Consider the following 12,050-nt stretch of genomic DNA (forward strand, 5'->3'; position numbering starts at 1 on the left):
TGCAGATCGTGGACCACCAGCAAAATAAGCCCTCCAGGCACACAGGCTGCAGGCACCGCTGTTGCGTTCTATGGCTTGGGCAGGTGCGTCAGCCGCCTCCAACCTTCAGCAGCGGCGGGCGGGTGAGGCAGGGGAGGCCACTTCCTCCCTTTTTTCTTCCCGAGAAAAGCCTAACAGGGGGCGTCCCTGCCCTACAAGCGGGTGTCTGAGGCTGCCCTCCCTGTGCCTTTGGGCTTGGGCAGGGTAGGCTGCGACCTCACTCAGGCACTCAGACCTCCTGTTGATGTCACCAGATAATTTTCACGGTGGATGGATGGGTCTCTCATGGCCTCCTGCCTTCATGACTCTCATCCTAGAAATCGTTTGGCTTGGTCCAAAATGTTGGCCCTGGCCTGGCGAGGTGCCTCAGGTCTGTACTCCCAGCACTTTGGAAGGCCAAGGTGGGCGGGATGGCTTGATCCCAGGAGTTCAAGACCAACCTGGACAATGTGGTGAAACCCTGTTTCTACAAAAAAATTTTAAAATCAGTCAGGCGTGATGGCAGGTGCCTGTAGTCCCAGCTGCTTGGGAGGCTGAGGTGGGAGGATCACTTGAACCCAGGAGGTTGAGGTTGCAGTGAGCCATGAACATGCCACTGCACTCCAGGCTGGGCAACAGAGTGCGTCCTTGTCTCAAAAAAACAAACAAAAACCAACTCTGTCCTAGACCCTCATTCCCCGTATAGATCTGTAACATGCACCCCCACCCCCTACTACTTCCCCCCATTCTGTTTAAAAGAGACTTTCGCTGACACCCTTTTCCCTCCCGGGGCCCCTCCACCCTCTGGCCATGGCTGAGGCCTGGTTCTGCCCCAAGCACTCCACTTCCCTCCAGGCAGCCCAGAGCAGCTGCTACTGTTGCCACCCCAGGGCCTGTCACCGTCAGGGAGGAGCTCAGCACCCCCACAGGTGGCTCCTTTGGCTCCCAGCCACTCTCTGCCTTAACTCCTCTGCTCCAATGAGCTTCCCACTCCGCTTCAGCCACCTTCTCCCGCAGCTGCACCAGAACTTGTCTCTCCCTGAATTCCTTCCCCTCTGAAATGTGATTCTCCAGTTTGACCCTGGCATCCACCAGGGCTCTTGTTTCAGAACCCCAGTCACAACAGGAGCCAGAATTCCCTCCTTCCAGGCTGGGCGCAGTGGCTCACACCTGTAATCCCAGGACTTTGGGAGGCCCAGGTGGGTGCATCACCTGTGGTCAGGAGTTTGAGACCAGCCTGACCAACATGACAAAACCCCGTCTCTACTAAAAATACAAAAATTAGCCAGGCGTGGTGACATGTGCCTGTAATCCCAGCTACTCAGGAGGCTGAGACATAAGAATCGCTTGAACTCAGGAGGTGGAAGTTGCAGTGAGCTGAGATCGTGCCACTGCACTCCAGCCTGGGCAGCAGAGCGAGATTCTGTCTCGAAAAACAACAAAGAAGAATTCCCTCTTTCCCACCCTGGCTTCCCAGGGTGGCTTCACCCACAACCCACCAGGCAGACCTTGCTTAGCTAGCTGTTAAGGTTGGAAAAAAATCCAATTAGCTCTTGCTCACCAAGGGGTTAACTAGTCATGGGTCACCTGAGGACTGATGCATCTTCCTGCTTCAAGGAATGACCATATATTCATCTCAGGCAGAGGAGAATCATCGTCACACTCTTAAAGTTATTGCCCTAATGTCTCCTCTCCTTCCTGTCAAAGTATTAAGTTTCAAAATCTAAACACGTGACTCTCACACAAATATAAAATGAACACTGAACTTGTTAATGAGCAAGCCAATAGGATAGTAAAGAGGAATCAAAGAGTACTTGTGGAATCCCTCAGCATTTAAGAACAAAACAGAATGCGAGAAGGACTGCTAGGTTAGATACAAAACCAGACCAGGCACAGTGGCTCACACCTGTAATCCCAGCACTTTGGGAGGCTGAGGTGGGTAGATCACTTGAGCCTAGGAGTTTAAGACCAACCTGGGAAGCAAGGCAAAATGCTGTCTCTACCAAAAAAAAAAAAAATTAGCTGGGTGTAGGTGGCGAGCAGCCTTGGATCCTAGCTACTTGGGATGCTGAGTGCGGACGATCACTTGAGCCTGGGAGGTGGAGGCTGGAGTTAACTGTGATTGCACCACTGCACTCCAGCCTGGGTGATACAGCAAAGCCATGACTCAAACACACACACACACACACACACACACACACACACACAAACTGGTTAATGTCCTACGCAGGAATAAGACCACAACCTTTCTGGTTATCTTTTCTAGGAAACAGAAATTAACAAGTTAACGTGTGACTTCACTGTGTTTAGGCTTATCATCTAGTAAACAGTAAAGTTAAACACAGGTATACTCTCCCTCAAAATAAAGTAACTCCTGGGTCAGCCTGTCAAACAACGTCCCAGCACAACATCGAGAGCACATGCCCCTTTCTGCTTTGCCTTAGTTCTAAGTTTTGGATAATTTTTCTTAACAATTCCTCAAGAGAGAAAATTCTTAATTAGTTATCTCAAAATCCCCAAATATTCCTTCAAGAAGAAGGAGAAGGAGAAGAAGAAGAAAACCATAAGTGCATCACTCACACCCCACTGGGTTCTTTTTATTTTATTTATTTATTTGTTTGTTTTTGAGATGGAGTCTTACTCTGTTGCCCAGGCTGGAGTGCAGTGGCGCAATCTCGGCTCACTGCAAGCTCTGCCTCCCGGGTTCACTCCATTCTCCTGCCTCAGCCTTCCAAGTAGCTGGGACTACAGGCACCCGCCACCACGCCCGGCTTTTTTTTTTGGTTTTTTTTTTTTTTGTACTTTTAGTAGAGACGGGGTTTCACCATGTTAGCAAGAAAGGTCTCAATCTCCTGACCGTGTAATCTGCCTGCCTCAGCCTCCCAAAGTGCTGGGATTACAGGAGTGAGCCACGGCGCCCAGGCCCCATCGGGTTCCTGATGACCAAAAAGTAACTGTTGCCCGATAGGATCTCAGACATGGCCCGACAGTAGGAATGGTATTTTGGCAGCTCTCCAATCACACAGATGGCCACCGGCTCTCCCAGGACTGGGCCTGGCCAAAAATAGAGACACTGAGTTCCAGGACAGGTCATTCAGGAATGGATTAGGTACGTTTACACCTTCGTCAATATATCATAGGTCTGGAACTTGAAGGAACCTTCTGGCCAGCCTGCCTCAGGAAAATACCCCTTGATCTTCTATGACAGATGAGGCCTCCTCTTTTGAGTCCTCCTAGACTGAGGGAGCCCAGTGTTCATCAATAGCCAGTGTGTCATCAGCCTCCCTGGCAGGGATCGCTCTTAAGCTCTCCCTTTATGAATTTAGGGCCATTTCTTCTTGTTCTGTCCTCTATGAAAATGGCTAACAATTGGTCAGTGTCCTCACCTAAAACCTCTTGACTAACTTAAAGACCATTTTTAAGCCATCATTTTCTGTTAGGCTAAATAATCCAAACTGTTATCATCTTAATTCTATTATTAGTTATGCTTTGCTGAGAACTTTTCAGTTCAGGTCTCTCCTAAGAACAGAAAGAACATAATAAGGCCCCAGAGACAATGACTTCGTAAACCAGGTTGACGATCTTCCAAATCAAATTAGCTTTCTCTAAATAAAAGCCTGGCATTTCTCTCACGTTTACAACCTAGGGAAGTTTGCTGTGATCACCATTTAGGTTGTTTCTTATATTATTTTGCTAGTCCTGTCTTTCTTGATTGTCACTGGAAATTTTTCTAATAGGCGTTTTAACACAGGGTCCTTGGTTTTAAAAATTAGGAATTGGAGTTAAAAAGAAGAAAATAAAGTCCTTATCATCACACTCAGAGATAACAACAGCTCATATGTTGGTGCTCAGCATTGAAGTCTTTTTTTCCCAGATAATTTTCTTTTCTTTTGAGTTTTGCTCTTGCTGCCCAGGCTGGAGTGCAGTGGCGTGATCTCGGCTCACTACAACCTCCGACTCTTTGGGTTCAAGCAATTCTTAAGCCTCAGTCTCCTGAATAGCTGGGATTACAGGTGTGTGCCACCACGCCTGGCTAATTTTTGTATTTTTAGTAGAGACAGGGCTTCACCATGTTGGCCAGGCTGGTCACAAACTCTTGATCTCAGGTGATCACCCGCCTCAGCCTCCCAAAGTGCTGGAATTAGAGGCGTGAACCACCGCGCCCTGCCAATTTTCTCTTAAGAAGAGAACAGGCTGTACTGACATGCTCTGTAACCTACTTTTTCACATGGTAACATGGAACATGGGTGGACAACTAGTGCCCCACACCCTCCCCCAGCTCAGGGTGGCCTCACCCCTCACAGCATCTGACTGTCACCATTGTCACAAACCCAGTTCAACACAAAAGCAGCTCCTACGTCAGAACCAGTCCTCGCAGCGGTTCCGATAGGCCTAGGAGGCAAAATGAAATGGATCTACCCACACTGATTCATTTACCCTGAAGAGAATCAGCTCAGCAAGTGGGAGAAACACAGCCACAAGCACAAAACAGTGCTCAGACAGGAAGGCTTGGGTTGAGATGTATATATACATTTTAATTTCTCAATTGAGAAGTACAAATTGTGTATATGTATGGTGCATAGCCTGATGTTCTGATATATGCGTATATCGTGGAATGGCTAAATCAAGCTATTTAACGCATACATAACTTCCCATACTTTTTATGGTGAGAACACTTAACATTTACTCTCTTAGCAATTTTCAATATACAATATATTATTATTGACTCTAGTCACCATGCTGTATGACAGATCTCTTGAGCTTCGTCCTCCCGTGTAACTAAAGTTTTGTGTACTTTGACCAATATCTCCCCATTCTCCCCATTGACATAATTTTGAGCATGGAAACATCATTAGATTGGCACCAATTTGGAAGAAAACCAGCCAGCGTGAGGGTCATCTGCAAGGAAGGCCTGGGTTGGCCCTAAGCACGCCATTCCGGGCCACCAAACTGCTCCTTCGGTTACCATACTGGTGCCCACATTACAGCCCTGATGTAAACAGCTTAGTAAACCCACCGTGGGGCACACGGCACCCCAAGGAAGTTCCCTTTGTGGGGCAAAGCAGGAGGCAGGGGAGTCCCAGGGGCGTGGGGGGCGCTTTCGGGACAAAGCTTGGCTTCTCTTCGTTAACCGTTATTTCATTAAAGAGACGGAGAGGAAATGACAGGAATTGCAGCTAACTCTTCTGAGTTTGTTTTGTTTTGTTTGTTTGAGATGGAGTCTTGCTCTGTCACCCAGGCTGGAGTGCAATGGCGAGATCTCGGCTCACTGCAACTTCCTTCATCTCCCAGGTTCAAACGATTCTCCTGCCTCAGCTTCCCGAGTAGCTGGGATTACAGGTGCATGCCACCACACCCGGTTAATTTTTGTATTTTTAGTAGAGAGGGGTTTCAACATGTTGCCCAGGCTGGATTCGAACTCCTGACCTCAAGTAATCCACCTGTCTTAGCCTCCCAAAGTTACAGGCGTGAGCCACTGCACCTGGCCTCTTTTGAGTTTTTTCCAGGAAAAATCAACAGTTTCTTGCTGGTGGGAATGACCATCAAACTGCATGACCAATTTGTTGATGCAGCAGGGTGGGGGAAATTTGTGGGGCGAAGCCCCCAGCGGATCCGAGGGGACCGGACCTTGGGCACAGCAGATGGGAGCACCCCTCCCCCGACCCCCACCTCAGTGAGACGCAACATCAGGAACATTCACCAGAGCGGGGCTGGAGGGTGCAGTCACAGACACAGGACAGCGGAAGTGGTTCAAACATTCGTGGAATATTTCTTCTGATTCCTCCATTTTTTCAGTAAAATAGGGAACAAAGCCAATCAGCAGAGGTAAAATGAGGGCCCAAAGGTGCTGGAAGGTTGAGAAGGGAAAGAAGGACCTAGTTCCCTGGGAAGGTAGAGGTCTGGGGAGCCGTGTTCCCCCAGGAGCACCACAGGCCCCTGTGTGGCTGTGGTCATGAGACCAGTCAGCAGAGATGCTCTTTTCCCCAGGCACATCCAGCCCATAGGTGCAGGCTGTGGTCGAGTCTGAATATCAAGAGAGGCCCAGAGAGTTGATTGCAGCAGTAGACTTGAAATGTAAGGAGGGTGGGAGGGCAGTGAGGGCATGAGGAGAGAGAATGGATAGCCACTGGGATGAGTGGGGGCCCTGTGGGGTTGAGGGAATGGGGTTGGAGTCAGGGTATAAGAGGGAATGAGCAAGGAGGAAGAGCGGGATGTTTGAAATTAGGACTCCGGATAATGCCATTTCTGGCCATGACAGGGCCTGAGGTGTAACCCGGCAGTGGCTGACTAATGGTGGATGGATAGCAGGGTGGTAGGGAGAAGACTGGGTAGCCAGGAGGCCAGGCTTTTGGAAAGGATCACCTAAGTCACCCAGGGTCATGTGAGATTGGATTGGAGACAGTAACGGTGGCTGGGAGCTGAAGCCTTCAAGGAACACAGGAGGTGGCCTGGGGAACCACAGATGACTGAACCCCCGACGGTTTAGCCCAATGGCATAAGATTCATGTCTAAGGGTTTAGAAGGGCAAGGGGGCAATGGTCTGGATGGAACAAAGAGGATCGGAGACGCCTGCTCTACCTCTTGGCATCGCGGGAGAGAAAAGAGCCACTCCTGAGAGGGCTATGGGGGAAGCAGGGGCTTTAAGGGGCCCCAGTTTCCACTGGAGCAACAAGCAGGAAATGTTTACAGAAGAGGTGGTGACCAGAGACCACTGATGACTGTGACTTCCAGGGGCACTGAGAACAGGTTTCAGGATTGGAGAGGAAGTTGAGTCAAAGGAAGGAATGTATGAAGCTGAGTGGAGACTGGGTCACTAAGGGTGAGGGATCGTCTGGAGGGCTTGGGATTCTCACGGTGACTGTCATCAACAAGAATAAAGGGCATCGTAATATTAGTCCCAAAGTTCTCAAGGTAGTTAGTAGAGCCAGGCTCTGAGGGTCAGGAGGTGGGAAGCAGGCGTCTGTTAGAGGGAAGCAGAAGTGCAAGGGGAAGCATGGAGAATTCATGGTGGTGGTCTTTTTTTTTTGGGGGGGGGCGGGGACAGAGTATTGCTCTCCTCACCCAGGCTGGAGTGCAATGGCACAATCTCAGCTCACTGCAACCTCCGCCTCCCGGGTACAAGCAATTATCCTGCCTCAGCCTCCTGAGTAGCTGAGATTACAGGCTCCTGCCACCACACCCGGCTAAGTTTTGTACTTTTTAGTAGAGACAGGGTTTCTCCATGTTGGCCAGGCTGGTCTAGAACTCCTGACCTCAGGAGATCAGCCCGCCTCCCAAAGTGCTGGGATTACAGGCGTGAGCCACCGCACCCGGCCTCATGGTAGTGGTCTTAAACCCTCTCTGAACTGCACTTGTATAGTAAGCATTGCTTTTCTGTTTTCTTAGGTCAGAAAAATGACAAACAATCCAGGAAGGAAATCAGCAAATTATTATGTTTATAAAATATTATAAACAGGCAATTAACAGGGAGAAAAACTCAGAATGACCATTCCCATGAAAGTTCATGCTTATTAATAATAGAGAAAATATAACTTTAAAGAGACCCTTGTTGACACTTATTAGACTGGCAAGGCTTTAAAAAACATAATACCACATAGTGGGAGGTACTTGAAAACAGAAATCTTAAATCTTGCTGATGGGTGTGTAAACCGATGCAATGGCTTTGGAGAGAAATTTGTTAATAACGGAGGTGAAAATGAAAATACCTAACAAACCAGTTCTTCCCTTCTCTAGCCAGCAGTTCTTCTCAGTTCGCACACTCACATATATGCTCCGGGAGATAGCTAACTAGCAGTAAGTCCATGGCAGCATTGCTTGAAACTGTCAAATTGGAAATGCCCACGAATAGACAAGTGGACAAATTGGGATATAGTCACACATGGCATACTATATGACAGGAGAAATCAGTGAACTAGGCCAACAAGTATCCACATGATAGATCTCAAAATGAGTGAAGGAATGAAAAAAACAAAGCCTATTACTGAAGCTTGCATACCACGAATAAAAATCCACAAAACAATAATGAGTTGTAGCTGCATATATATGTATCAAAAATATAAAATACGGATATAAATGATACACACTGACTGTTTGGGTCTGTGTCCCTGCCCAAATCTCATGCTGAATTGTAATCTCCAGTGCTGGAGGAGGGGCCTGGTGAGAGGTGATTGGATCATGGGGGCAGTTTCTTGTGGTTTAACACCATCCCCCTAATTGTTGTCATGGCAATAGTGTTACCGTGAGATCTGGTTGTTTAAAAGTGTATATAGTCCCTCCCTGCTTTCTCTCTTCCTTCTGCTCCAGCCATGTAAGACATACCTCCTTCCACTTCTCCTTCTGCCATGATTGTAAGTTTCCTGAGGCCTCCCCCAAAAGCTGAGCAAATGCCGGCACCACACTTCCCATACAGCCTGCAGATCCATAAGCCAATTAAACCTCTTTTCTTTATAAATTACCCAGTCTCGGGTATTTCTTCACAGCAGTGCAAGAACAGACTATTACACTGACTTTAGACATGGCTACCTCTTGAGGGAAGGAATAGGATAAGAGGGGGTACAAAGAATTTCAACTATACCTAATATTTTCTTTAAAATAAAAGCTCTGAAAGATATACAGCAAAAATACAGTATCTATTAAATCTGAGTGGTAAGTTCCACAAATTTGTTACATTAACTTGTTATTTTTAGGTATGTTTGGATTTTTACAAACATAGGTTTCTATTTTCTCAATCCATGTGCCAGTTTGAGGAAAGGAAAGGGAGTATGAATAGCGCTACAAGATGGGGACACTCACTGTTACAGCGTCATGCTTACCAGAACAGAGCTTTAACCCCAAAACCATTTCTTTATGGCTAGGCAGTTAACAGAGATTTCTTTAGCATTTTACTTAGCCACATTTATAAATAACTTCTTCATATTATTTTTAGATCTGGTAAGGTATATGGAAGAGGAACAAGCTTTTAAAACATGTTTTAACTGCTAACTTTATAAAATCAGCGCCTTTAAAATCCCTTCTGATTTTGCTTTGTGAATGACCCTTTGCTGGTGTTTTAAAAGTAATTAAAATGTATTGTATTTGGAGAGTATTCGAAAACTCCTGAGCTGTCATGGTGCCTGCAGAGGGGAGTTGCTATATTTACTAATTATCCCTTTCCACGGCCTCACTAAACCCCATCCAATCTGCCTGTTCCTGAGGCTGGAAGGTAACAGGAGCACCGCATCCAGGCTCTCCTAGTACAGTCTGGCCCTTTCTGGCCACATCACCAAACTCTCTGCCAAGGTACTTTTCTAAGGGCTCCTTTCAAAGAGAAGTCCCCTGGCTCACGCAGATGTCACAGTTGCCTAGTAGATGGGAGATGGTGGAGAATGAAAGTTTGTGTGCATGAGAAGAGGAGGCAGGATGGTGAGAGACAAGCAGAATAAGAAAAATAGTGGGAATCAAACTCCCCTTTATTGCAGATAAAAGTTGGAGATTTACAGACAGATGTCAAAGAGACCCTTAGCAGAAAACAAAGCAAAATTCCAGCATCAAATACAGTTAATTCTTGTTATGTGCAGTAGTTAACGTTCTTTCAAGTTGCCATCAACACTGACTTAGAGAACCCTGAAGCGGGAAATACAGGGTTAGGTTAGCCTCTGGTCACAACGCGTATGTCAACCCATCAATACATGAGCTTGTTTTATGTGTGTTTCGTTTTAAAGACGTTTACTACATACTGTTGATTAACATTGAACTCAAGGCCAATGGCACTAGAACTCATGGCTGAACAAGCTTATCTAACATGTATCTTCTCCAAAAGGCACATCACAGCCTTCTTGCGCTTAGAACACAGTCCTGCAGCACTACACTTGGCCATTTTAAACAGCAAAAGCACCACAAAAAAGCACACAAATGCAAAAAACATGACACTAAATAGTGAAAAAGACGCTTGTTTACAGTATGAGAGCTGGAACAAGAAGGCAGAGTGTTGCTTTGTTCGACTTGACTTGTCAAGCAACTCAAATTTTTTGCTACTCTACACATATCCATTGAATGACTGCAAAAGTACCATGGGTATTCATTTTGGGGACACAAATAAATTTTAGCAGGTAAGCAGACTCGCAAATACAGAATCTGCCAATAATGAGCATCCACGATATCGATTAACAGAGCCCAACACCTCCGCCAAAGTGTAATATCTGGTCTTTCACAAAGAGGTGCTTAACATTTTGGGATCCGATTGGACAAAGGATGCTACATCCAACTCACATCATTTAGCTCAATGCAAGCTTTATGGAAACTATGGAGTCTCCCATTTATTTGGAATAGAGAGGTCAAGAGTCCATCTTGCATAATCCTTACTTTTACTTCAGGCATTGTCTGGTGAACAATGCCTCCTTGTCTCTTCCACTCACAATGGAATCGTCTCAAGGCGAATTGCTTTCTCTGAGAAATGTGAGGATGCTGGTGTTCTGGAAGTAAGGGTTCAGATGCCACGCCCAGACACCAAGGCTGCTCCCCTTCAGCAGCCCAGCGGACCTGAATACCTCGGAGATGAAGTCTGGTTCCATGAGTCTTTTGTTAATCTCACTGGGTTGTGGTGGCGCTAGGAATGTGCAGGATTATCCAGGTATTACTGTTGTCACTTTAAACTTAAGAGGTCAATTTTGGGGGTTGTGGTGTAGCTCTCGAAAAACTACTTTACTACCAGTATGGACTTTTAGTTTCGACATGGTTTTCCTCCTGCGACTAACAGAATGTGTCTTGCCTGTATTTGGCTGTAAGCCCGTGTCGCTTAAAGCTTCATTTTCAGAGAACAAAAAGAATGCTGGCAATTTGAGCCCAGCAAATGACTGTGCTGACCTCTGGGACTCCTTTGCTGTTTTCTTGTGATTAAAGACAGGCCTATTCTGTTTAGAATGAGAGTAATAGTCGGCCCCACAGAATCCACTGGCAGGTTATGAAAACAACAGCTATGCTTATCAGAAGATGAAAAGAAGTGTGCAAAGAATAAGCCTCTAAGAAATTATTTTAACCCTTCCCCACCTCCATATCCTACCAACTACTAAGTTCCTAAATCATTGATGGAATAACTCCTCAGCAAACCAGGCAGTAAAACTCAGTCCGGTCATTAGAGACTAGGACAGGCTCTTTGCGACCATCTGCTTCACTGGCCACGTTTTCCATGTGAGAACACTTAGGCCAGGAAAAGAAACTGAACATGGTCAAGACTGGTGGGTGGAGAGTTCTCTGAGCAGGTCTCCAACCCAGTCCTATGATCATTCCACTACTGACTTTTTTTTCAAGGTGACCAAGAATCCCACAAATTGCCTTGGAAACTTCCCACCATCAACACCACACGTGTCTGTTCCCAGGTGCAGAAAACAGGCCAAGCTGGCAGGTAGCGTCACAAGGCCATTACAGGTGCAGTCATCTCTCTGCTGAGACCTCCTAACGCAAATGGCAGTAGCCCAGACCACAGCAGAGAGAGAATAATTTGTACTTTTCACATGTTCCTACGCACATTTCAAAGCACATGCCGTTCAGGAAGGGGTCGCCTAGCAAGCACTCGCGCTCTCTAATCCAACACTGCCCACCTTCTTGTAGACATCTGCACCCCTTGCCTCAGCCCTCTTTGTACTTCTCCATGGCGAATCTGTGGAATTATTTCCTTCCTCACAAATATGCAGGCAGCATGGGGTTTCTCAATTAGGAGGCACGTCGTATAGCAAGTTAACATGCACAAGACTCATTCTTGGCTCTTTGTAAAGATCTTTCAAGAAACACTAGGCAACCTGACTTCCCAGTCTTACCTCCAGCCACTAGCCCTGCAGCTCTGACATTTCCACCATCCTTCCCACCATCACACTGTACTTGCCCTCCTGCCAGGGGCTCCCAAAGCCCACCATGCCGTCTCGCCACCTCTCCACCTGGCCCCACTCTCATTCCAGGCACTAGTCAATCTAGTTCTCCACCCCCCGGCCCGTTTCCTAGCACTTGGTTTAAACATGTGTTATGATATTTATTATGGGTGTGTTTTAAACAGCTGAATA

The 12,050-nt window shown here is 46.7% G+C and overlaps 2 protein-coding genes across 28 annotated transcripts in view; one reads left to right on the top strand and one right to left on the bottom strand.

The window, feature by feature from the left end:
* The window catches only part of ATP5PO (ATP synthase peripheral stalk subunit OSCP), a 1,173,690-nt gene that overhangs the window by 930,823 nt on the left and 230,817 nt on the right, over positions 1-12,050 (top strand). The window contains exon 1 of one of the 25 annotated variants that reach the window (XM_050784695.1): positions 178-181. The exons of the other annotated variants lie outside the window; for them this stretch is intronic. The gene's annotated coding sequence lies outside the window, so the exon portion shown is untranslated. Of the gene's footprint in view, positions 1-177; positions 182-12,050 lie in introns of those variants that run through there. 25 annotated transcript variants of the gene reach the window in all.
* Positions 1-12,050, bottom strand: part of MRPS6 (mitochondrial ribosomal protein S6) — a 519,933-nt gene that overhangs the window by 216,169 nt on the left and 291,714 nt on the right. The gene's annotated exons all lie outside the window — the stretch shown is intronic.

This window comes from Macaca thibetana, chromosome 3 (assembly GCF_024542745.1).
Source record: "Macaca thibetana thibetana isolate TM-01 chromosome 3, ASM2454274v1, whole genome shotgun sequence".
Taxonomy (NCBI): Eukaryota; Metazoa; Chordata; class Mammalia; order Primates; family Cercopithecidae; genus Macaca; species Macaca thibetana.